The sequence below is a fragment of the Astyanax mexicanus genome, chromosome 2 (genome assembly GCF_023375975.1).
Source record: "Astyanax mexicanus isolate ESR-SI-001 chromosome 2, AstMex3_surface, whole genome shotgun sequence".
Classification (NCBI taxonomy): domain Eukaryota; kingdom Metazoa; phylum Chordata; class Actinopteri; order Characiformes; family Acestrorhamphidae; genus Astyanax; species Astyanax mexicanus.
The window spans coordinates 59,587,534-59,613,856 of record NC_064409.1 but is presented as its reverse complement, the minus strand read 5'-3'; the positions used below and the strand labels follow the sequence as shown (position 1 = coordinate 59,613,856).

The 26,323-nt window shown below is 39.8% G+C and overlaps 1 protein-coding gene across 1 annotated transcript in view; it reads left to right on the top strand.

Annotated features, from left to right (window-relative positions):
* The window catches only part of ldlrad3 (low density lipoprotein receptor class A domain containing 3), a 140,190-nt gene that overhangs the window by 60,540 nt on the left and 53,327 nt on the right, over nucleotides 1-26,323 (top strand). The gene's annotated exons all lie outside the window — the stretch shown is intronic.

The window sequence follows — 26,323 nt, the reverse complement described above, 5'->3', positions numbered from 1 at the left end:
TCTGAGGGCTTGTTAATAATCGTTTCTGCCTGGTTTTGGGTCAGCGACTCGCCTCTTTGTCCCCCCCGCAGCAATAGCACTGTGCAATTAGTGGCAGAGACAGATGAGAAAGTGTTTTATACAAATTGGGATATTTATGCAGAGCTGAAAAGGAAAGGAAAGGTCAAAGCCAATCGAAGTCTCTCCCCACCTCATTAATGAGAATTTGTTTTTGGAAATAACAGGGCCAGAGGGAATGGACAAAAGAGCAGCTACCTTGGGTACGGTGCCTGCCAAAAGTCTGGACTTGCCTGCTGCTCATCTTTGGTCTGTATAGAAGGGTCATCAAAAAATTGTTGCACACGAAGGGAATCGACCAACAGGAATGAAATGTGGTGGGTAGTGACGAGTCTGGGTTTTATGTGTGGAGGCATCTTGGTCAGCAGTTTTTTACAATGCCAGTTGGTCTTCATTACAGACACTTGGACAACCAATGGAGGACTACCTTTTTTGAGCACAGTTTGGTGTGTTATTTGAACAGGACAACGCTTGGCCATATACTATTGCCATCCCAAGAGCCTGTCTTGAAGACACAGATTATATGCCATGGCCTTCTGCATCAGCAGTAGGGGTGTATCATATCGTATCATACTCAATAATATCGTCACCTTTTTAAATATCGTGAACGATATTATACCCTGACATATCGTGCCATATCACCCACCACTAATTAGTTTTTAGTTAATTTCCTATTATATATCTAATAGAGACAGATAATATCTGTCCAGTATAATTTTTTTAATTTAATCCTGGATATATGGACATATCTGGAATGCATTATTAGTATCATGACATTTTGGATCTGGATCTGGATTGACATCTGTTACAAATCTGTTTACATTTCTGTATTTTTTAACATCTTGATTGTACATTTAACAATGAATTGTGTATTTAACAATTCTTGATTGTATTCTTGATATTTTTTTTTATGTTTTGTCATATCGCGGAGAGTATCATTATCACGAAAATACCATGAAATATCGTGATAGAATTTTAAAGCCATACCTCCCACCCCTAATCAGCAGACCTATCCCCGATTCAAAATGTGTGAAATGCTATTAGACATGCTATCATGTACCAGTTCTCTGGGACTTCGTAGAACTCCTTTAGGAACTAAATAACACTCAGAAAACAACAAAATCCAGCAGTCTTTATGATAACAAGCAGTCGTTGTGCAGTAAAATACAATATCCACAGAGAAAATGGATAGAAAATGTTTAATAATATAAGAAAATCTCATATCTTTGCTAGAAATTGCAGAATGTTTTTTCTTTGTTTAAACACTGGGATTCTGTTTGAGATAATTGTATGCATATCTGGCCACTTCCTTTTATAATCAGGAATAGTGTAGGGGTATGGAAATTCCAGAGAATTTAGTTTTTTAAATTTCTGGTGAGTTTTTGATCAGGCAAGACTTCAATTTATCAAATCATAAATTGTAATGTACCCTTGTCATAATTTTTTTTATTTTGACCTGATATTATCAGGAGGAATAAGGCAGACTCAGCAAAACTTAAATGAAACTGGTCAAAATTTATTGGACATATTAGCAAGACAAGCATTTTTTGTTGTTGTTGTGGTGGTTTTAAACATTTTGTGGATAGCAAACTTATAGATATTAAACTCATAGATAGCTGAGGAAAATTATCTAGTAGTTTACAGTACTGGTAGTCAGCTACTGATGTTTTACATTATACAATAGTAATATATATGTAAAGAAAAAACAAACATTCAGGTCTGAAATAGTATTTTATTATTGAGTCAACAAGAATGAAAAAAAAACATCAATGTCAGTTTGAAAAAAGGTAGTATGAATGGGAAATTGGGAAATTGGCCTTCCAAGTGAAAATGATCTAAATTTAGATTTAAAGGCTCTTCACACTTGCACATCTCTATTACATTGGACCAGCGGTGGTCTTCTTTTATGGCATTGCTCAAAGACCCATTTGAAGCACCTTCCGTCAATTTTAAGACAGTAGCACAGAAATCAAACCTATGAAATAACTCATACAGAATTATGCAGCAACCAAAAAGTGTTGGAAAAAGTTCTGCTCTTCAAAGTAGCCCCCTCTGCCTTGAAGCCACCTGCAGCTGGCATTCTCTCAAGCAGCTTCTTGAGGAGCCTCCAGGGATGTTTCCTCAACCAAACACATGTGCCAAGTACTTGTCGACTGCTATAAACTGCTTTTTAGGGAGCAGTCCAGGAATATTTTAAATTACATTAGTTCTGCACTTTTTTTGTGCATAGGCATCATTAGCATGATTCAACAATATATTGGAATCATGCATTTAAGGATCTGGTCCATGTAAATATAATTACACAATTACACTCAATTCCAAATGTTGCTCCATATTCCAAATTTTCAAAGCTGTTCAATCCTATGGGTAAAAAAATGCTAAATTCCATTCCTACATGGAAAGCTTGTTTCTGATCAAAAAGCTGTATACAAGCACGCACACCCGATTTAGACAACCACGGTTATGGCTTGAGAGCGTCGGCTAATACAGACACACACTTCACAGGGCAATAAGCATCCCTGCTGCTTCAGTGCTGTAGCTGCTGTGGGGTGCATGGTAGCATCACTGCTCTACAGCTCTGAAATTTCCAGCTTCAGATGAAAATGCCGGAGGCTCTTAATGTTAGCATCTAGCATATATTCTTGGCACAGCACGACATAAATATGGGTCATATTGCAAGCAGTTCTAGAGAAACAGCCCGGACTAGAAGTTGGCGATATGGCCCTAAAATAATATCACAATATATCCACAATTTTATAAAGGTTAAAGTTTTATTTAGTATAAATATAACCGTTTTAAACATTCAGTAGTAACATAAAATGTAACATAAAAATAATGTAATGTAACAATGAGGCCTGTCACAATAATTACACTATTGAGTTATCAGACAATAATTTTTTTTTACCTCAATATTGGCCATTATACCACAGTTACCTCCGACCCTGCAATGTGATTGGCTGAGAGGTGTTCTATAAGTGCCATTATCAGCCGGTAATGCACTGTAACCGAAGCTCTCCATGTCTTACTCCACCACACACAGGTAACCTAGCAACAATACAGCACTTACAAGCCAAACAGTGCAGCTACAAACAGAGCAGCTATGGAACTATTTTAACTCGTTGAGTGTTTATAACCAAACAGATTGTATTTTCTTGTTCTCTTTAACTCAAAATCTTTCAGTAAAAACTGATAATGGAACTGTGCTATAATCGCAATAATACACTGGAAGTTTAATCTGTAACGTGTATTATTGGCACTGCGGTCGTAAATCAACACAGCAGTGCCAATATCACATGTTATAGCACTCTTATTAGCATTATTGTGTATCTATATTAGCATTAAATCACTGGCATATATTGGTTTTAGAAGACAATAATATTGTTAATGCAATAATTTCCGGGACCAATATATCATTTAGTTATATAAATTAGTTATCATGACAGGCCTTTAAAGAATACAGAACACAATTACAGCTCTGGAACAAATTAAGAGACCACTCCAGTTTCTCTGATATTGCTATCTGTAGGTATATGTTTGAGTAAAATGAACATTGTTGTTTTATTCTATAAACTAAAGACAACATTTCTCCCAAATTCTAAATAAAAATATTGTCATTTAGAGCCTTTATTTGCAGAAAATGAGAAATGGCTGAAATAACAAACAAAGATAAAAGATGCAAAGCTTTTATACCTTAAATAATGTAAAGAAAACAAGTTAATATTCACAAAGTTTTAAGAGTTCTTGGCATGTTCTCCTCCATCAGTCTTACACACTGCTTTTGGATACATTTATGCCTGCACTCCTGGTGCAAAAAATCAAACAGTTCAGCTTGGTTTGATGGCTTGTGATCATCCATCTTCTTCTTGATTATATTCTAGAGGTTTTTAATTTGGTAAAATCAGTTAAATACATCATCATTAAGTTGTCTCTTATTTTTTTCCCCAGAGCTGTGTCATATTTTTGTTTTGTTTTAATAATTATTTCAATATTATTATACAATATGGTGCACTCCTAGCCTGGACAAGGAAAAGCTACGTAGAAAAATCTTCTTAAACTTTCATTTTACGGGAAAAACACTGATTTAATAAACTAACAGTGGCATGTGTGTGCTTTGTGTGTATAGTATTGATCGTTTCGCGGGTTGTTTTGGAAAGAACTCCAGTATGGGTCACAGTTGTGGCGGGTTACGCTCAGTATGTGCTGTTAAAGCCTGCAGCATGTTCACACTGAGGATGGATGCTTTAGATGTGTGGAGTAGTGATGCTGCCCTGAGTTCACACTCCCTAGAGCTGCATCGGCACTGCAGGCCCCCTGATGTGTCTCTGTATCTGCTTCCTCAGCTCCCTCTCTCATTCTCTCTCTCTCTCTCTCTCTCTCTCTCTCTCTCTCTCTCTCTCTCTCTCTCTCTGTACTCAGAAGCAGTTTAAAAGTTCACCGGAGACAGGCTCATAACCCTGACCTGCTCTCTGTTTGTTGTTATTTTTTTCCGTTTCTTCCTCCCTTTTTCTTTATTTTTATTTCCGTCTGCTTTCAGAAGTGCCTGTTCTCCTTAGAGAGATGTGGAGGAGGATTGCACCCCGCCTCCCGAACCAGCCTACTTCCTTTCTGTTTGTTTGTTGGTTTGTGTGTTTCATCCCTCCAGCAGGAAGGTCAGAAGCCACGTAGGTTTTAAATAGCACGCTATAGCAACGGACTGCTTCACTACTATCTAGGCTTACACTGTAACCTTTTCACTGTATGAATCCTAGTCCCACATTACTGGTCCCAGTGTGTATCTGTCTATCTATCTCTCGCTCTGAGCCTCTCTCTGAGTTTTTCCACCCCAGAGTCGCTCCAGCACTTGTTTACCGAATGTGTTCATTTGAACTGTTTCTTTACAGCCTGCGTCTAATTATGATGTCTGGTGAGATGTTGGATCGGTGCTGTGGAGTGTGGAAAGGTCACATTTTAATTAGATTATATACAGTTTCACTAACTCTGACGATGCTATAGTTCATGCCTGATTTTGTATATTTCTGAATTATGTATTTGTGCTGCATAATATATTTGTACAGTGTGTCAGTTTCAACTCGGGGTGGATGCAGGTTATTATACATTATATATCCACAACTGAACAACTAGAATAAAAAAAAAATTGGGAAGGTCATTCACAAATCCACCTCGTCATTTACTGGCATTTTGATATTTTTATTAAGATATTCAAAAAACTGATTTGACTGTTGTTTTAGTATTATATAAAGTAAGTACTAATAATTCGTAGAGATTCATTTGTTTACATTGATATAACAAGTGGCTCAAAAGCTTTCCTGACCACCTCCCAAAGTGGTTTGAGAACAGTACTTTAAGGACTATAAGACACACTGTAGTAAAAGGTGTACTGTCAATGAACGTCTATTTTCTGATCTATTTTCAAACACCGGCACACCGGATTGTAAGGAGCATTTTAACCAACAATAGTAAGGAACAAAGATATCAAAAAGTAATCTACTCAGATTTCTCTCCTGAAAACTTATTTGGGTGAGAATATTTATTTCCATTTATTTACAGTAAGCTTAAATATTCTTTTTTTTCGACAGCGCGGTTGACAGCAGGGCTAGCAGCGGTAAGCAGTAGGGCTAGTAATGGTTTGCAGCAGGGCTAGTAATGGTTTGCAGCAGGGCTAGTGGCTGTTAGCAGCAGGGCTAGCGGCGGTAAGCAGTAGGGCTAGTAATGGTTTGCAGCAGGGCTAGTGGCTGTTAGCAGCAGGGCTAGCGGCGGTTAGTAGCAGGTGTTCCAGTAAACCAGGGCACTGTTATCTAGTGGTTCGTTTCATGCTAATGCTGCTCCAGCCTGGAAAATCCCTACTGAAACTTCATACGTAAGACGCACCGGATTATAATGCACACTGACGATTTTGGGGAAAGTGAAAGGATTTGAATGCGCCTTAGAGTGTTGAATCTGTTTTGAAGTTCTTTCGGTGCGTTTACACTTTTAAGGTGTTTTTGTGGTAACTGTGCTCCTGGTGATCCAGACTATTGCTACAAAATAAAAGTTAAAGTTTCATTTAATATAAATATAACAGTTTCAAACAAAATGTTCAATAGTAGAAACAAATAATCTGTAAAGTGTTAACATCTGACATTTTGTAGAAAATAATAACAATAATGTAACAAAATATATAACACATTTTTTTATTAAAAGCACTGATGAAATATACATTTTTCAATACCCTGCTATATCCTAATGTTTTAACTACATTGAATGTAACAGTGGTATAAAGACTAGAGAATGAATAACTGTGTAGCAACAGATGAGCTTCTGTCTCTGACTTTACATCTACAAGGTGGAGCAGCTAGGTAGAAGTGTCTAATAGTGGGTGGAAAGTGAGTGAGTGTTAAAAAACTCCAGCAGCACTGCTGTGTCTGATTCACTTGTACCAGCAAAACACCCACTAACACACCACTACCATTTCAGTGTCACTACAGTGTGTGTGAGTGAGGTCCTTTAGAGGACTTGCTTGAAAATGAATGTATTGCTCATAGGATTTGTTTACTCCAACATCCCCCCCTGACTACAACTAGCCACCAGGGTGTGTCCAGCCCAGGACGGAGGAAGAGAGAGGGTCAAAACCCGAGGCGAGGATGATCCGGCCTCTTTTATCTGCTTCAGTGAGGGATTAACCCCGCGTCCCTGCAGCTCAACACCAGACGCACAACACTCAGCCATCACATCCTGTTAAACTTCACTGCTTATGTCTTACAAGGCGGCGGTGCTGTTTATGCCTTTCATCAGGCTTTTTAAGGTCAGGCTTTATTGTGTTGGATGTGCTGGTCCTAAAGAGAGTGGATTGATGTATACCATAACTGCTTCATTCATCATTTCTAAATGCCACACGCCCTATTTGATATTTCCATCATGCACACGCTGAGAGTCCTGAATGTAGAGGCTGATGGATATTAATACTGCGCTGCTGCAGAGGTAACCAGTTGGTTTACGGGTCTTTCGGAGTTTCATTATCATGTAAGAGGCTGGTTAGTGTCTCATAAAGTGCACACCTCATGAATTTTTCATATCTATTAGGGCTCATATGCAGAAGCAGTGTGCCCGTCTGTGCTTGTATGCATGTCCTTGTGCATTTCCTTTCCTAGTTAGACTTCCAGCACAATCTTTCATACATTCTTAATGAAGGAAATGAAGATTCTTATATGATTCTGGACATAGATGTCTGGTTCTTGGAGAAACTTTTAAATCAAAATCAAATCTCATTTGCAAAAGAAATGGTTCTGAGTGTAGTAGTAGGTGATATTTTACTGATCTTTTTTTTTTTAGTTTTGTTATTACTTGGACACCAGTATAGCACAAAAAGTGCAGATAATCTTGGATTCATGTTCAGTGAAAATGGAAACGCAGCATTTCCCCACCTCCTGCTTTGCGGTTGATTGCATTCTGAGAGAACATTATAATGTAAGAGCTGCAAGAAGAACATTGCTCTACATTTTGCGCAATATATTTTATTGTTTGTTGCAGAAATTATACAGCATTTTGTTCAAATGTGCAGCATCAGCCGTAATATTAAAAGTGCTTACAGCGGCTCCGAGTGGTCCACCGGTCTAAAGCGCTGCCATTATAAGCAGGAGATTGCACGTTCGAACCCCTGCCCATGCATCTTTGCCATCAAGCTGCCGGCACTCAGAGGGAGCAAAATTGGCCCTGTTCCCTCCGTGTGGATAGATGGCGCTCTCTCCTCACATCACTCCTTGGGTGATGTCCACAGCAGAAGGCGTCTGTGAGCTATTGGATCGGAACCGAACTGCTGCGCTTTCCTCCAAGCACCTCCAAGCTGGCAATGCTGCATCAGCAGCAGCTCGAAAAGAAGCGGTGGCTGAGGAAGCATGTGCTAGTCTTCACCTTCCTGGTGTGTGATAGTGATAGGGGGAGTCCTAATGGGTGGGTTGGGTAATTGGCTATGTAAATCGGGGAGAAAATGGGAAAAAAAATGAGAAAAAAAAAAAAAAACGCTTACAGATAGCATTGAGTAGCATTGCTTATCTGCCTCAAATGCCATTTGTCACCGGTCACATACAGTACCAGTAAAAAGTTTGGACACACCTTAATTTCAGTGATTTTTCATTATTTCCAAAAAAAAAAAAAAAACGCATCGTAGTTTAATACTAAAGTCATGCAAAACATAGAATAAAATTATTAGAATAATAGAAATTATTAAGTAAACAAAAAGTTTTAAGCAAACCTGAATTTGTTTTATATTTTAGATTCTTCAAATTAGGCACCTCTTGCTTAGATGACAGCTTTGGGCCTATTGGCTCCTACATGAAGCTGAGCAAAATGACTGAATAGTAAAACACAGACAGTGCAGATGAGGGATTTATTTTACATAAGCACACATTTATATCATATAATCACACTAAGCAGGTAAAATACTAAAGCTCAGAGTGCTCAGTGTAATCACACACTCAGTATGGAAATACTATGGCTGTAAGATAAGGAATGAATTCAGTCTGTTTGTGACTGAACTCCTCCGGCCTCTTTTCAGCCCTTACTTTGTTTAGGTTTGGTGGGGCCAGTGTCCCATTCCACACCCCGCAGGAACAACACAGCTTAGATTAGGGTGTGGACTGAGCTTTCATGCTGGTCTGCTGCTTATGGAAACATGCACACTTGTGCATAAAACTCTTCCTTAATCACAGGAGGAATGAGGTTAGGTGATCAGCTCTCTGCAGAAGACATACTACTTTTTTATAGCTGACGTTTATTAGAATGTGTTTTGATGGCTTGATGGTAAGTGGAACCTGCTGTCCAGCTAAAAGGTCAACATACTGTGATTTTAATGGGTGTTATAAATATATATATCCTGGACAGTAGAGACAGTTACTCCAATAAAAGCAGTATTTAATACACTTGACTTGATATGTGAATCACTATGTTCTGTATTGAAAGAAGGAAAGAAAGACAACAGGACAACAGATCTGACCCTTTTCACATTACAATACATTACATTACATTACATTTGGCAGACGATTTTGTCCAAAGCGACTTACAATAGTGAAGTACAGAAATAATAGAAGGTAAAAACTCTTTAGATAGGGCCTAAAGGAGGTCAACGGGAAATAATAGGATAGAGGAGTGAAAGAGGGGAAGAAGGAAATGAGGTTAGAAGTAGTTAGTTTTAAGAGAGTAAGTGCTCTTTGAAGAGCTTCTGTCTTCAGGAGTTTATTAAGGATAGCGAGAGATTCTCCTGATCTGGTAGTAGAAGGTAGTTTGTTAGAGGTGTTAGGAGAGTAAGTGCTCTTTGAAGAGCTCTGTCTTCAGGAGATTATTAAAGATAGTGAGAGATTCTCCTGATCTGGTAGTAGAAGGTAGTTTGTTCCACCCTTGGGGAACTCTGTATGAGAACAGTCTGGATTGCTTTGTGTGAATGTTTGTTTGGTAAAGCGAGGCGACGTTCATTGGAGGAGCGCAGCGGCCGGGAGGTAGCGTAAGCCTTCAGGAGCGAGTGCAGGTAGGAAGGAGCTGTTCTGTCATCACCTTGTAGGCGATTGTAAGAGTTTTGAATTTGATACGAGCAGAAACTGGTAGCCAATGGAGCTCAATGAGCAGTGGGGTGACATGAGCCTGTTTTGGCTGGTTGAAGACCAGACGTGCTGCTGCATTCTGAATCATTTGGAGTGGTTTTACTACACAGGCCTGGAGGCCAGTTAGCAGGGCATTGCAGTAGTCGAGGTGTGAGATGACCACTGCTTGTACCAGGAGTTGGGTGGCCTTTTAATTTGCTTCCCAAATTTTAACTACATCCAGCTCACTGAAAGCCCTGATTAAAAAGTTACAGAGATGGGAGAATATAGTGTGGTGTTGATACTAGAGAAAAGCACATCCTCACACTATGCTAGTTATAATACTACATGTTGCTGTGCCTTGTGACAGCAGGTTTTTCTTATGCCAGGGTCTACAGAAGGGGAGCTCACACTCTAAACATAACGAAGCAAATTGCAGGGAAGCTAATGGGGAGTAAAGTCGATTATAATTATTAGTAAAATTAAAAGTTTGGTTTCAGATATTTGGTCATTTGTAATTAGAATGTGCTACACAAAGTGTTTGTTACAGAAAAGCAGTAGAAAAAGGAGTATGGGCTGCTCATTCCATTAACACTCATATGTCCAAAACGCCCAAGCACAACAAATTAAAAATTATTTTTTACAACAAATGATACAGGTCCAAGCCTCTCATGAGTATGCACCACTGTGAAAGTGGCAACAGTGGCAAGGAAAAGCTTCCTCACACTCACAGGAAAAAAAACCTTGGGGATCAATTACATATTTATTAAATATTTTCTCAATAGATATTAGTTCTTTCTACATTACATGTCTTCTGGGCATTTAAAGCACGTTTAAATGCCGCATTTCGCTGTTTCTGTTGTTTTGAAGTGATTAAGGAAGCAGAGAGTTTTAATTTTAAGTTAAGAAAGAGACTGGACTACTTCAGCAAAACCAAACTTAGAGGAAAACGCGTATCAGAAAGGAAAGTACAAGCTTTCTCTGTTTTTCATCAATTAGACTCAATAAAGCCAAACCTGGGGGGATAGTAAGTGCTCGCAAGGCTAAAAACCAACTACAATCTATTTAGCTTGCTAACAGAATAGAACACATACAGTGTTAAGACTGTGTTGTAATGTGCTGTGTAGCTTCTATACATCTGCATTCACGATGCCATAAATATGGCTAGGTATTGAAATTCGATACCAAAAAGGCACAGACCGAAATGCCTCGTACTATTACTTAGTACTGAAAGGTCTGAAAAAATGTGGTGTCTATTTTCGATACTTTGAAATGCACGAAATGCATGAATTGTGCATAAATGCAGAGAGGGGCTCTTAAAAATAACTCCTAAAAAATTAAATGCACCCAGCAATATGCTTAGGGAAAATATTTGTTGTTTAAGCAATAACACCATTGTTTTTGTTCTTTATAAAGTGCCACAAAAAACAGACTCATTGTTTTAGTTCCAACCAGATCCAAAAGTAAGGTAGCCTCACATGGTGACAATATAAGAATGAGATTACTCATGTCGGCTGTTAAATAAATAAAGGGGTTGGACAATGAAACTGAAACACCTGGTTTTAGACCACAATAATTTATTGTCCCAACAGACAGTACTGGTGGAAACAGGAGAGTTGAGGTGACATTGAATTCTGCCATGATTTGAGCAGCCGTGGTTTTATGTTTTTTTTTATACAATCCGGGTTAGCACGTGAACATCCCATTCAGACAGCTTCCTCTTGCGTCCACAGTTAATCCTGTTGGATGTGGTTCGTCCTTCTTGGTGGTATGCTGACATTACCCTGGATACCGTGGCTCTTGAAACATCATAAAGACTTGCTGTCTTGGTCACAGATGCTCTTATCCTGCTAATTGAACCTTCACACTCTGCTCTTACTGGTGCAATGTGCAATTAAGGAAGATTGGTCACCAGGCTGCTCCAATTTAACCATGAAACCTCCCACACTAAAATGACAGGTGTTTCAGTTTCATTGTCCAACCCCTGTATGTTTTGTGAGAATAATTATCATTTTTTATTTTTTTATTTTTTAGAATTTAGAAAAGGGTACAGAAAAAGTATCGCTTGGGTATCTATACCGAATTAAGTATCACCCCATACCGAAATCGAAAAATTTAAACAACACCCAGCCCAGTTGTAAATAGGCTTGTGTTTTCTTTTTCTTCTCCAATTTATACATCAACAAACTATTTAAAATACTCAATAAATGTCTATTTAATGTGCCCTAGGGCATGAACTATAACAAGATAAACAAGTTTTGCTTTCATTTGGATTTCATTTCATTTTGCGCATTTCATTTTTTTTTTTAAGCACATTTTGATTTGATCTTAAATCCATTGCTCTCTAGCAGTAGTCGTTTTCTGCTATGAAGAGGACTTCACAATCAATATCTCTTAGAAATTCAATTAATTGTTCAACAGCTGGGTTCATTGCTTAGCATAAGCAAGTAGCTGAGCTTTTAGCCCACTATTGTTCTTTCATTAGGAGTCCTGTGCAGTTGGGTTATTGGATAGTGGCACGGTAATCAGTGTTATATTGCAGGAGGGAGCTTTTCAGCTCTCGGAGGGCCAGGTTTCTGAACTTCATGAGGCCCTTGTCTAATCTCTGTTAGTGTTTGGTATCTGCTGAAAATGAGTGGCTTATGAGGAGGCTGCCTGGGTGTAGGCACAAGGTCGTGGATCACTGGATTTTTGATTAAGATGCTGAGTGTACGTGTGCGTTTGTGGGTGTGTGTGGTCAGTCTAGGAATGGCTGCTTGTTGTTGCTGCTGCTGTCTTAGCTTAGCTCAAGGGCTCTTTAAACTGGGAGTGTGAAGGAGGAGGGCCTCTTAATTGGAGAGGGCCATCAGAGGCTTGGATGCCTAATGGATGGCTGATCAATGGGCTGGTGTAATTAATACCAAGGAGCAGGGATGGAGTATCGATCAAGATCTTTCTCTCTCGCATCCTCCACTGCTTTTCCCTCCTTTCTTTCTTTTTTTCTATTTTCTTTTCCCCCAGCTTAGAGACCCATCGCTCCTCAATCACCCTCCGCGGAGCAATGTGGGTTTAAAACATATAAAAGAATGAAAGACGTTCTCCTGTTGCATCAGGAGCTCAGTTGAAACAAAGCCATTAGGAGACAGGAGCAATCCTGTTGAATATTGCATATACGTGCGTAGCTCTGTCTGGGGCTCCCGCTGCCGGACTCTGCTGAGTTTATCCATTTCCGCAGATCTCATTAGAGCCTGTTATTGCTTTGACTTGTTCGGCGAGGTGCTGCTTAACTGGGGCTATTCATACCGAACATATATAGGAACGTATTGACACCTCCAAGGCCTTCCCAGCTGATCCAGCTAATGATGCCGCGGAAGAGTGGAAATGTTCCGTAACGACGTGCCGAAACAGCTCTCTTACTGTATTGCTGTTGAAGGGCCAACTTAGAGAATCCAGGATTGATTGGATCTCTCCCCCCGGCCCCTCTGTCCGCCTGCATATGTCTCGCGATGTCCTGCTTGCTTTCACCCAGACTCCATTACCTATTGATTTCCCTTCCTTCAGGAGCGCTTTCACAAGGTCACAGAAACCTTTCAGCTCCTCTACTATACATTCCCTTGTCCCCCCTCCAAGCCTCCCACCCCCCTTTCCCATCCCTCTAGTCCCTCTCGCGCCAGCATGCCAGACATGACCTTGTCCACTTGCTTTAGAAGCGCTCTCTCAGGATCCCCAGTGGCCAGACTCGAGAGCCGAGGCACCAGCGGCTCGATATCCAGCACTTTTCTCATGTTAGCAGCTAGCTTTAAATGGTCTTGATCAGGCGCATATAGTAGTCCACGAGGAGAAGCACTCTAAAGCCGGAACACACAGGGATTTGGCACGTGTGCCTTGGCTTCTGAGTGCTAGAGATTGAGAGCTAATCTGACGATCTTTAGATTTATTTGAGGGTTGAAATCTAAAGAGACTATTCAGCAAACGGTAGGTCAAATCCTCAGCCCTTGTTGGTTTAACCCAAACACCAGGCTTATGGCCTATGTATACTGTAACTCCCTTACATCCCTTTCAAATGATTCAACCTTTGCTGCCCAACTAGGTACATTTGGCCTTTATATTGCCATGGATGTTAAGCAAGCAGCTCATCCATTGGAAAGATCAGTTTAGAATGTTACGTCAAAATGCTACATTGCATCTGTTTTCATAAGCTTTCAAAGAAAGTGCACCAACATGGGTAAAAAGAATGCATAAAAAAAATCCTATAGACTCATGTTAGCAGCTAGCTTTAAATGGTCTTGATCAGACACATATAGTAGTCCATGAGAGGAGAAGCACTCTAAAGCCAGAACACACAGGGATTTGGCACGTGTGCCATGGCTTCTGAGTGCTAGAGATTGAGAGCTAATCTGACGATCTTTAGATTTATTTGAGGGTTGAAACCTAAAGAGACTATTCAGCAAACGGTAGGTCAAATCCTCAGTCCTTGTTGGTTTAACCCAAACAATAACTCCCAAACAGTAACTCCCTTACATCCCTTTCAAATGATTCAACATTTGCTGCCCAAATAGGTACATTTGGCCTTTATATTGCCATGGATGTTAAGCAAGCAGCTCATCCATTGGAGAGTCACTTTATAATGCTACGTCAAAAAGCTACGTTGCTTCTGTATCCTTTAGCCTGCAAAGAAAGTGCACAACAATGGGTGAAAAGAATGCATAAAAAATCCTCAATCCAAGACTAATTTCTACCTTTATTGTGAGATGAACAGAAATACCTGCATTGTTACTGGTTAATGCACTCTACAGGCTTTTTTCCACTTGGCCCTGCAGATTTATTTTGAGCACTGCTTCAAATAGGGGCAACACTCAATACCTGCAAGTCCAGTACAGAACGTTTGTCACAAATGAAGCAGTCTAGACTGTTGAAACTGTTACGGAGTCATTACCATGGATTTGTGTCTATCATGCCTTTCAAGGAAGAAAAAAGGTATGTTCAGCCTGACCCCATCTCTCGCTCTGAAATTGATTTGTCTTTATTTGTTTTGCGAGCAGAAATGGTTGACGGTCCTCTTTTCCAGATGAATAGGGTCGATACTTTCACAGTCTTGCTTCTTTTCCAGGCAGCACCGTTTCTAAGAACAGCTTGCAAGGCCAGCATTCATTAATCTAGACTTTCTGTCTGTATTCATTGTCTTTTAGAGAATGTGAACAAATATGAAGGAAAAGAATGCAGAGTAGGAAATATTGCATGTTATTCAGTGCCAAACTTTAATTAATATTAATAGTGCTCAGTCTTTTCAGCATCACAGACCCAGTGTTCCAAAGCTAGGCTGCTGATTGGCTGTTAAAATTGCATTCTGATTGCATTTAATTGGTTAGCTTGCAGTTTGCTGCAGTATGTTAGTATGCCCACTCCCAGCCCCTTCTTCCTGTTTCTGTAGGAAACCACACCCACTTTACCATTTAAAAGAAATGATCTTTCTCTCCCATCACTCTGATTCTCTCTCTCTTCTGCTCTCTCTTTTTTATCATTCACTCTCTTCTCTCTCTCTTTCTGTCACTTTTTTCTGTTTTCTATAACCTTCTCCATTCTTTTTAATTCTCTGTTTCCTACTGTCTTTCATTCTCTCTCACTCTCTCTCATTCCCCTGCTTCTCTCTCTCTCATTGTCATTCATTCTTTCTACCTCTTTCCCTTTCTTTGATTTTTTATTCTCCTACACATTTACTCCCTTAATTAATTCTTTCATTCATTCATTTTGTCTTTCATTTAGTTTTCATCTCTTTCTTTTTTTCATCCCTCTATTATTCTATTTTTCATTTTGTCTTTTTTTCACTCTCATCCTGTCATTCATTTTCTCTTTATTTCTAATCACTCCCTCCCTTTCTTATGCTCTCTCTCATTTTATTTATCATTCTTTCTCATTTTGTCCCCTGCTTTTCTTAGTCACTCATTCTCTCTCCCTCTCTCTGTTCCTTTCTTTCATTTTTTCTCTCCCTTCGCTCATTCTTTCTTCCCTATTCTCGTCTGCCGTTTCTCCCCTTCCCCTCTCTTTCTCTCTCTCCTTTCATCTCTCTACTTATCTCTGTCTCTCTCTCTCACTCTTATTCTTATTTTGTACCTCCATCACTCTCTCTCTCTCTATCATTTTCTTTCTCTATTTCTTTTTTATTATTTTACCATCCCTCCCTCCCTTTCATTCTTCCTCTTCTTCTCACTTCTCTCACTCTTTCATTCTCTCTCCCTCACTCTTTCTCTAGATACTGAGCCACACCCACTTCTACATTCTACATGAAAGAAGTTTAAATATGGAAGAAACAGGTATCAATCAGACGTCACATTTAGAACAGTGTTCTTATCTGCACTGATGTGAATATCAGAATGTTAGCTGTCAGGTAGAGTGTGAGGACTTCCTGCTGATCAGTTAGCTTTCTCATAAATCCATGTTTAATAGTACCGAGCAGGTGTTTTGCATAAGTGTAAACAAACACATTTATAAGCTGTATGAAATAAAGGCATGTGGTGCAGCATGTATTGTGTGCACAGCTTCACTAGTACAAAGCATTAGCCTGCAGAAACATTAAACCCTCTTCTTATCAAACAGAGAAGCTGCTTTCTCCCTCTGAATGGAGCACACTCATCTCATTGCCTGCCTGTTCTAACATTACCTGCAGAGCTGTCACTGACTAATCATTCTCAGACACGCAGGCAGGGGCACTGCAACAGGATCCCATCCACACCGAAAAAAAGAGGTTATTATCTCTGCAAAACTGACAGCTTTCTTCTTTCACTACATTCATTTTAGAATTAGCATCAATATCATGTGACATCATCCAAAATATACACTATGCACAAATGTTTGTGGATGCTCCTTCTACAAAACAAGACGTGCAGACAGAGAGAGTGACACAGACACAGACAAACATACAGACAGACACAAAGACAGAAAGATACAAACATAGAGAAAGACACAGACAGACAGACAAACAGACAGAGAGAGTGACACAGACACACAGACAAACATACAGACACAGACACAAAGACAGAAAGAAACAAACATAGAGAGAGAGACAGACAGACAGAGAGAGACACATACATACAGAGAGACAGAGAGAGACACAGACAGACAGAGAGATACAGACACAGAGAAAGACATATACAGACAGACAGAGAGAGACATATACAGACAGACAGAGAGATACAGACATAGAGAAAGACACAGACAGAGAGGCGCAGACAGACACTGGATTCCAAAGGAAACTGCACCCATTACTGGCACAGATGTGCGAACGCATGCTTATCTAGTCCTTCTAGAGATGTTCTGCTAGTAGAATCTCTTGCCAAACTAATGCCAAAGTGGGTTAGAGTACTATAAGCCCAGTGGAACTGCGTTCTCTGGAATTATGGACCTCCAATCAATGGTTTTGGGAGTTGGGGATGGAGTGGTGTGGTGCACTTTTCACTGAATGCAGTCACATGCTCAATACAATGCTCCAAAATCTATTACAAACCTTGCCTGGACAGTATGTACCCTAAGATCTAAGCAGGATAAGCTCTTTTTAATTATCATTCTTTGTTACTGAAAAAAACAATGAATGAGCAGGTTCATAGTATATCACTGTTACTCTTATATTTTATTTATATGTATTTGCAAAGTTACAAAGTAACCAATTTCAGTTTTAGATTTTCAACACATTCTCTATTGGATACCCTCTTCATCTGCATCCATTTCTTCATATTGTGAACAATTTCTATACTGTACCAACTTTGCTTGTCTGAGGTTGTTCATTACTGCCATAATTACGGTAACATCAAGCCCAAAAACCCAAGAAGACAAAATAAAATAAACAGAAAACATTTACTAATTAATTCAGTAGTTTCATTAGTGCATTAGGATTATTAGCTGTATAATAAAGAGCTAAGAGCTGAGTATGATGGGTGATTCATTTCCAGGCTCTTCTTGACTGTAGTGCAAATTCATGTTTAAATCTGTACATATTTTAAAATTCACATTACAGAAAAAAAAAAAAAAACTTCAGAATAACATTTGTGAAAGAGGCCTGCGGACCAGGGCATGTTATTACTGTGGTTTTACCAGTGAGATTTAGCGGTGATAGATGTTTTTAATGCGTTTAGAATAATTACTTTTTTTGGGCATAAATCTTATAAATGAGTTTTTCATTAGGTTGGTCGTGTGAGTTGTGTGCGTGTGTGCCGTCCTTTAATTTACATTTAACCTTGCTCTGGAGGTGTGCCTGTTTGTGTGGTTGTGTGGTTGTGTGCGTGTGTGTGGTTGTGTGTGTGTGTGTTAGAAAGAGGCTGTGCAGCTCTATTAGTTTTCATTAGCACAGAAGGGCTGCGACTTCGTAACCAAATCTGGAAAGTGGGGCTGGATTTTGTAAACAGCCTGTGTTTGAAGAGGAGGAAAGCTTGGCTGGGAATTAAAGTGTTTGAAACAAAAAAGGGACGGAAGGTTGTGGGAGGGAGGGAGGGGAGGGAAGGGGGGTTGAGTGTGGAAAGCCGGGTGGGGACGGAATGTCTTGTTTTCCAAGAAATTCAATAAAGATGGAAGCAGCTGACATTCCTTTGGAGATGAGAAAGCAAAAGGTGGATTACACACCTTTACAGAAGATCTGCTGAATCCCAATTCCTATGTTTGGCTCTTTCCACGTTTCCTCAGTCAGATCTAAGGCTAATTAGCTCTGATTGTTTCCTCGCCGAGGCCTCGTCGTGCGTGAAGGTTAGCGGGACATTAGAATGCTACGAGGCTGCCTCCATTAGCTTCAGTCTTTTCTCCTCTTATGTCCAGCATCCATGAAATTACCATTAATTCTACTTTTCAGTTAATTCTCTCAGCGTGGGCGCGGCCTCGGCCGACGTGCCTGTGAGCCCTGTTGCTGATATTGGGTTTGAAAATGAGGCCAGGAGAAGGAAAGGAAAGGAAGGGAAAGGAAAGGAAGAGAGGGGAGAAGCGTTCTCTCTCGTTCAGTTAAGGCCCGCCCTCTCGGAGCTCGTCTGGCATGGCTGCTCAAAATTCATTACTTCTCTTTAATTCCATTTCGCATTAGTTGGAGGGCAGGAAGAAAAGAATATTAAAGAAGAAACAAACAAACCATGTTCTGTGGCCGGCAGACCATGGCATGTCATTACCACTGCTGTTATTATGATTAGCAGTAGAGCACAAAGCAGAGAGAGGAAAAATGGCTTGCCTTTTTCCTCTCCAACTGAGCGTGGTGATATTTTCAATTTACAGCGGCACAGAACTCTGAATCCGTCGCTCGGCTGTAGCTCTGAGGAATGACTTTCTTCAGTTTTTAAAGCACAGAGTAATGAAACGCAATTACAAAAGAACACACATCAACAATGAGGTCACCACTGTTTACACCTGGTCACTTCATGCATCTTCAGAATCAGGATTATATCTGGATAAAGTCAAACCACCTACAAATACAATAATGAGCACACTATAGATGCATTAAAACATATAGATACAAATACTATTACTCAAACCACATCAGGAGGGGGTCTGAGACACATTTGAGCCACATTACTGCAGTGTAATCACATCCCTTCCTTCTTAAGGCCTGTTTACACATGATGGCAGTAACATGTGTGTTTGTAAAATGCATTCGCAAAAAGTGCATGCATTCTGTTTACACTTGTGTTAAATGTTCTTTTCTTTCTCACTCGCTGTCTCTCATTTTTTTTTGCTCTGTCCACCTTATTCTGCCAAGGCCACTTTCAAGAGTTGTTTCTTAAGCATTTAAACATTAGTCAGTTTTTTTTTAATGGTTAATAGTGATACCGTTTTTTTTAAAGTAAACACAATCTGAAGTCTCTACTGCTGTGGAAACTGATCATGCAGTAGCTATATATGCTAAGCCAGCTTTCAAACAGACTATTTAACCTTATTTACAGCTATTGACAGCATATCTAACCAACTTTCACACAACACATAAAAAGTTGCAATAATGTATTTCAGGGAGGTACTATTGGACCTGGACTTTGAGACCCGCCCCCTTTGCACAGAACAGGCCAATCAGAACACTCTCTGTTTTGCAGCGCTTCATGAATATGCACACGAAAAGTAGCGCCTTTCTCTCTCTCTCCCTCTCTTTCACACACTTGATTTGGAGGGAAAAAGTCTGTGTCGACTGCGTGCAAGTTTGTGTTCACTCTTGGGCCACTCGTTCTAGATTCCGGGAGATTTAATTATGACTTGCGGGCATCCGTAATTGATTTACAGTAGACTCCCGGAATTTTCAGGAGACTTGGGATGTCTGGGAGTGCTGTGTGGCGCTAGTTCGCTATCTAGCTAACTTACTCCATATACACAGCCTTCCAAAGAAGAGGAGTCGTGTGTTGTTGAAGCAGCTAAATGCAACACATCCACCCAAACGTCCAAACATCTGCTCTTACCATTCTGTGAAGGGGTAAACCTCACAACACACCCACTTTAAGCAAGGTTTTCTGGGTTTGGATGTTCTGATGTTGGTTTATCTACTATAAAATTGTAAGATCAGATGTATTGGCGTTTGGTTGAATGTGTGTTTGATTTAGCCCCATCAACTATAGACACACTCCTCTTCTGTGGAAGGTGGGGTATATAAGTTAAATGGAACTCCTTTAGAACCCAATAGTTTTGTGTGGTATTTAAAACACTGTTGCTCAAGCAAAGTTTTCATCATCTTTAAATTAGTGTGACACCTTATAACTAACTAAATATATGATCTCACTTATTCTGTATGTTTATTTTCACTGTGAGTGTAATCTATATCAATGGTCCACTGCTGCTTAAGGCCCCCTTCTGGTCATCACACAGAATAAGGTGGAAATCTTGCTCTTACTCTTAATTAGTTTCTCTCTACATTGGCCTCTCTTTCTCTTTTATTCCTACTTGTGCTGTTTGTCTCACTCTCTCAATCTCATTCCACTCTCTCTATTCTTAGTTCCTCTTTCTTGCTCTTTTCATCCTCTTTGCTCTCTCTTTCCTACTTTCGAGAGCACGATCTTTCTCTCTCTTTTGTCATTGTTTCCTTTTCTTGCTGTCCTGTTTGTTTTCTCTTGCTCTCTCACCCTTTGCTTAATCCTTCTCACTCTCCTGCTGTCCGTCTTTCTTTCACTTATGTTTGGTCTTTGTTTCTTCCTCCTTAATTTGACTTCTGCCTCTCGCTCTTCTCACTTTCTTGCTTCCGTCTCTCTCACTTCTTGCTTCTTCTCTCTCTATCACTTTCTGCCTCTCACTCACAATTTTTTGCTCTCACTCTCTGTTGCTCTCTCTTTCCTTTTCCCCTCAGTATTTTGTTCTCCTTCTCTTTCTGTCTCTCTTTCTGATGCATCCTTGCTCTTTCTCTCTCTGTTGCACTTTTTCTGTGTCAAGAAGTTCATGAGAGCTGCAGGTTCTCAGGAACATCGAGCCCATGTCTTTGTTTCTGAGGGCCTGCGGCATTCAGAAGTGTTTCTTGCACACAGGCCCTCTGCCTGACCACTCTGTAGAGGATGCTCTGCAGTGTAATACATACCCCTTAGTGTCAGAATTGAATCCAGATGTTTCACCGTGTTGTTTTTGCTTTGAGAACAACCCTGAAACAGTATTTCACACCTTCTCTAGTTGTCCCATTTATTCAGCTCCTGGAACATGTTCACACAGGGGTGGACTTGTTGGTAACCCATATTTTATTTACTTTGGGATGTGAATACGCGACATGGAGAAAAGTATTGGGATGCCTGCTCATTCATTGTTTCTTCTGTATTAATGGTTATTAAGGATATTAATGCTGCTTTTAATGGAGGAGTAACTGTTTCTACTGTCTAGGAAACACTTTTTAAAAACTTTTTTCATCCAATTTTCATGGCCAGTTACCCAACCTACTCATTAAGACTCCCCCTATCACTAGTGATGCCCCAATACCAGGAGGGTGAAGACTAGCAAATGCCTCCTCCAATACATCAAAAGTCAGCCACCGCCTCTTTTCGCAAACTGTTGATGACGCAGCATTGCTGAGTAGCAGCAATTCCGTTATTCCGGATCCGTTACACCAGCTCACAGACTCCTTGTGCTGTTCGACATCACCCTTTTGAGTGATTGGGGAAAGAGCGCCATCTACCCACCCAGAAAGAGCAAGGCTCCCGAAATCCGATGGCATGCTACATGAACAGGATTCAAACCAGCTATCTCCTGATCATAGTGGCAGCAGTTTAGTCCACTGGACCACTCGGAGCCCGGAAACACTTTCTACAATATTTTTTTCTACAATGTTTTTTTTTATTTGACTGCATTCGACAACAGGAGCATTTGCGAGGTTAGGATGTTGGATCTAACTCATCCCAAAAGTATTGGATAGAGCACCATCATTCCAGAGAACACATTTCGTCTCTCTGCTCTGTGAATGTGTGGTTGTGTACGTTTGCACATGTGTGTGTGTGTGTGTCAAATTGGTGCAATTTAAAGTAGCTGAATGCATTGATAATAAGGGGTGTCCACAAAATCTTTGCACTTTAAATGTCCAAGGAGTCTTCCTCTTGCCCTTATTGCATCTCTTTATCATTTCTCTCACTCTCTTTTTTATTCTGTTCTTATTTTGGTTTCCTTCTTTTCTAGGGCACAATTATAATAACATGTAGGCCAAAGTGTGTCCTTTTTTTAGTTCTGTTATGGATTCTTTCTCTCTCTCTCTCTCTCTCTCTCTCTCTCTCTCTTTCTCTCCGTATGAGAAATTAGGAGAGAAGAAGCCGAGGTTTGCCGCAGAGATGAACTCTGCTCACTCAGGTCTTTTTTCTAATGGCCCAGCATAGAGATTGAGTTTAAGTCGTGATGTGACCTTTCTGCTGGAACTGGCATTTGTTATTACCTCTGTTTTTCACGGGACGTGTTTGAGAGGCCTGGAGGATAATGTCTTTGTTTATACGCTGGTGTTCAGAGGCAGGAAGCGAGCCTGAATGTGTGCTTTAGCTCCTGCTGCTCTTTCACTGTGTCCAGGCACGCTGAGAAATGACTCAGAGTTGTCGAGTACACGTCCAAGGGCGAGTCCCAGGCTGGCTTGCTTTATCTTTTTGAAAGATACCATTGTCAAGGTGATTACTTTCGCGGGGAAGCGGCTAAATTATTAAAGCGCCCCTTTTTTATATGCTTGCGACCAGCGATTTCCTCGCCCAGCATATAGAGAGCGTTCCTCATTGTATATCGCCCCTCGTGCATTTAGAGAATAGCGCTTAACGGCCGATAAATTAAAGCTGGTTTGGAGCCGGGAGATTGATCGGCTGTTGGTCGACCTGGTCTGTGGAAACTTAATTGATGTGAGTTTTCCAGCCGGTCTCGCTCATATCGATAGAGGAATCTATAGGGGCACTGTGCTCTGGACACTGTGCCCCTCTCTTTATCTTTGCCGTACACGCCGGACGCCTAAGCATCGCAGATCTGTCTTACTTATCTGGTTGTGGCCGCTTTAATTGACGGGGCTATGCACTCCGCCTGCATAATCAGTCTGCACAGCAACACAGTGACAAATCCAGCCACTTTCATTACCAGACTGAGGCCACTTTTTACCTCACCGGAGCAGAAACAACATGAGGCTACTGCAAATAACCAATTGCTACCTGCAAGCCAGACAACATTGTTGTACACAGAGTGCAGAGATATGGGAAATCACTCACCAGTAATGATTTATTACTGTAGCATTTGTCGTCCAACTAGACTCTATCAGGAAGACTATATCTATTGTTTAGGGCTGTGTATTCGCTAGAACTTGGCGACACAACACGCATCACGATGCAGGGTTTATAACTCAGAAAATTATTTTATATTGCGTCCTGTAAGCAAGGCAGTATACTGTGATTGTTTTAATTAACTGCCATAGTACAAAAAAAAAACATATTTTTTTATGCAGTCAGAGCAGTGGGGGGACCTAATATCAGGGTTTAAACTCAACACAAAATCTCCATGCAGAACAAAATGTGTGAAATGTTTTATACTAAAACTCAATGTAGTTTATTTATCATAGTGAATAGGCATAGCGAATAGGCAATCCTCACCTTCATTTGCCATTGTTTATGGTGACAGAGTTAGCATGTTAACACACTAATTACTAGGTTAGCTTTTTGTCTGAGTGAAATTAAACACGTTAGCTAGCTAGTTAGCTAACTTAAATCACCCCACTGCCACCAACAATTTTATACTAAAAACAACATTACTATGGTAATAATGAAAATTTTAATAATTAAAGTGTCACTGTGTAATTAAACTAACAGTGGTTGTAAGCTTAATGGTAGTTGAGATATCCATTATGCTAAATGCTAGCTAGCTAGTTTGCTACCTAAGAGTTAAGCTTAAACAGAGCTCAATACAGAGATCCAGATGCTTCATACTCTGCTACTGTGCTTTCACCAGTATCAAGGTATTAAATATAATTATTTACCTTGTGTTTGTTATGGTTGGAAAGTTAGTTAGCTAATGCTGTGCCTGTTAACTGCCCAAAGAATTTTTGTCTAGTGTGAAGTGTGTTTATTTAATTGTCAGATGGAGCTATGAGGCTAATGTAGATAACAAGTAATGGAAGCTTATACGTAATCAGTTAGCGTTGCCCGGTTTTCAATTGTTTTCACAATTTCTATGTAATGTAGTCACGACGATATGAACAGTAATTCAAACAAATATGATGTAAATTACGTAAGTTCTACAGCAAAAAACTGCATTTAACAGCATTTATATGCACTGTAACTGTAGTTATGCATTGTTTATAATAAAATAAGTTTAAATCATTCATGTATTTTACCTAATAAATATATTTGCCATTCAAAAATTTCACCAAAAACAATCCACATGTGGAGTGGAGTGATTTTGTTTCTGACTTCCTTTATGGAAAAAAAACTGTTAAGGTTTGCTATTGAAAGACAAAGTGACCTCTAGTGGATTTTATTAGCCTAACATATCTACTTATTGGTATAGATCACACAATACAAACAATGTATTATTCACTTCGAATGAAACAATGCATTTTGTGAATTAACACCCCTATTTTTTTCTAGATAGCGCCTAATGCCGAACTGTTTCACAAAGCACAGGGTTTCCCCCAGGATTTCCTTGAAGGTGCGGTGGCAGGACCCCCCGGTTGGGAACCGATAATTTATATCACGTTAATGATATCACGATATAACACAATTACACATGTTTCCAGTTATTTTCTTTATTTCCAACTGTCACTGAAAAATGCCCACTTAAAACAAAAAGTTGCAAAAAGTAGGTTTCTTTAAAATAAATCCTTATTGTTCTTTTTTCAGATACGGTAAACGTAAAAGTGTGCAACACAAAATGTTAAATTATACATAACAGAGGAGAAAGGGCACAACAGAATATATATGTATTATTTATTCGCTCTTATCTGTATTAGGTATTTTAAATGTGAGAATGAGTAAATAAAATAAAAAATATTATTGAATTTAATTAAAAATTGTGCTTATTAAAACAGACAAATAATATCTTTAATCTTTAATTTAATTACAATAAAATGTTTACTGGACCGTGAAAACAAATGCATCACAGAGCTGTTCTAGGGTGCCTCTATTCTAGGGCCCTACATCCTTGCTTTATGACAGCTCCAGAAACAGAAACATAGCGTGATTTTCACTCCACCAGGTGAGTGAGCCTGAGTGGACACCTGCGTAAGTTGAAGCTGTTTAATCACTGTTTAATTCATCTCTCTCTCGCGCGCGCGCATTATGTTTCAGTCTCTCTCTCTCTCTCTCTCTCTCTCTCTCTCTCTCGCATTATGTTTCAGTCTCTCTCTCTCGCTATTTACAGGCGCGCTCTCGCTCTCTCTCTCTCGCGTTATGTTTCAGTCTCTCTCTCTCGCTGTGTCCTATACTCACACTCTCTCTCTCGCGCGCGCGTTATGTTGGCACTGCATGACTAACTACCGATTTCCACCCCCGAAGGGGCAACGCTGATCAAGCGCGGGAAAAACGCCGGGCTCCGAATTTTCACGAAGGGTGGCGGGGAAGAACGAAGGCGTGGCGGACCGCCGCACTGAAATGAACGTGGCGGAAACCCTGAAGCATATCAAATAGTCTAAGATTACGTAACAATTTAAGTAAAGTTTTATTTATTGTTTTATGTACTGCACCGTACTGATAAATAGGCTTTCCAGCATTCACGTATGAACCAGGGGGGGATATCAGAAATAGCAGAAATTGTGTTAAAATAAACTTTTATTTTAAACAGCGCGCTTAAATTTGCACCCCCACAATGAAAATCACCACCCCTCACGAGCGCATCACTAAGTAAAGTTAGCCAAAGCAATTCTTTGCTTTATCAAGAAGATGTGGGTGCACGCTCCTGAGAGGGGGTGCTTTTCCTGGCAGGGGTGCAGATTTCGACACAACACCGGCTTTACACGCGAGATAGTGATAGGAGCAATGAATCGCAACAATAACAATAATAATATGCTGCAATAAAAACAACTTCTGGGTAATGTCTTGTTCTGCTAACAGACTAGGAGGGTTTGGGTTATCTAATGATTTTTTTTATATAGAGTGGAGAAAATGTAAGTATACAACAGAATGGACATGCCAATACATAATAATAATGATAATAATAATACTAATACTACTACTACTACTACTACTACTAATAATAATAATAATAATAATAAAACCTGTTGTTATATTATTTTAAATATTAGCTGATAACTGATCAGTTTTTTTGTCATATATGTATTTGTCATATGTATATAATTCAGACATTGCACACATCAT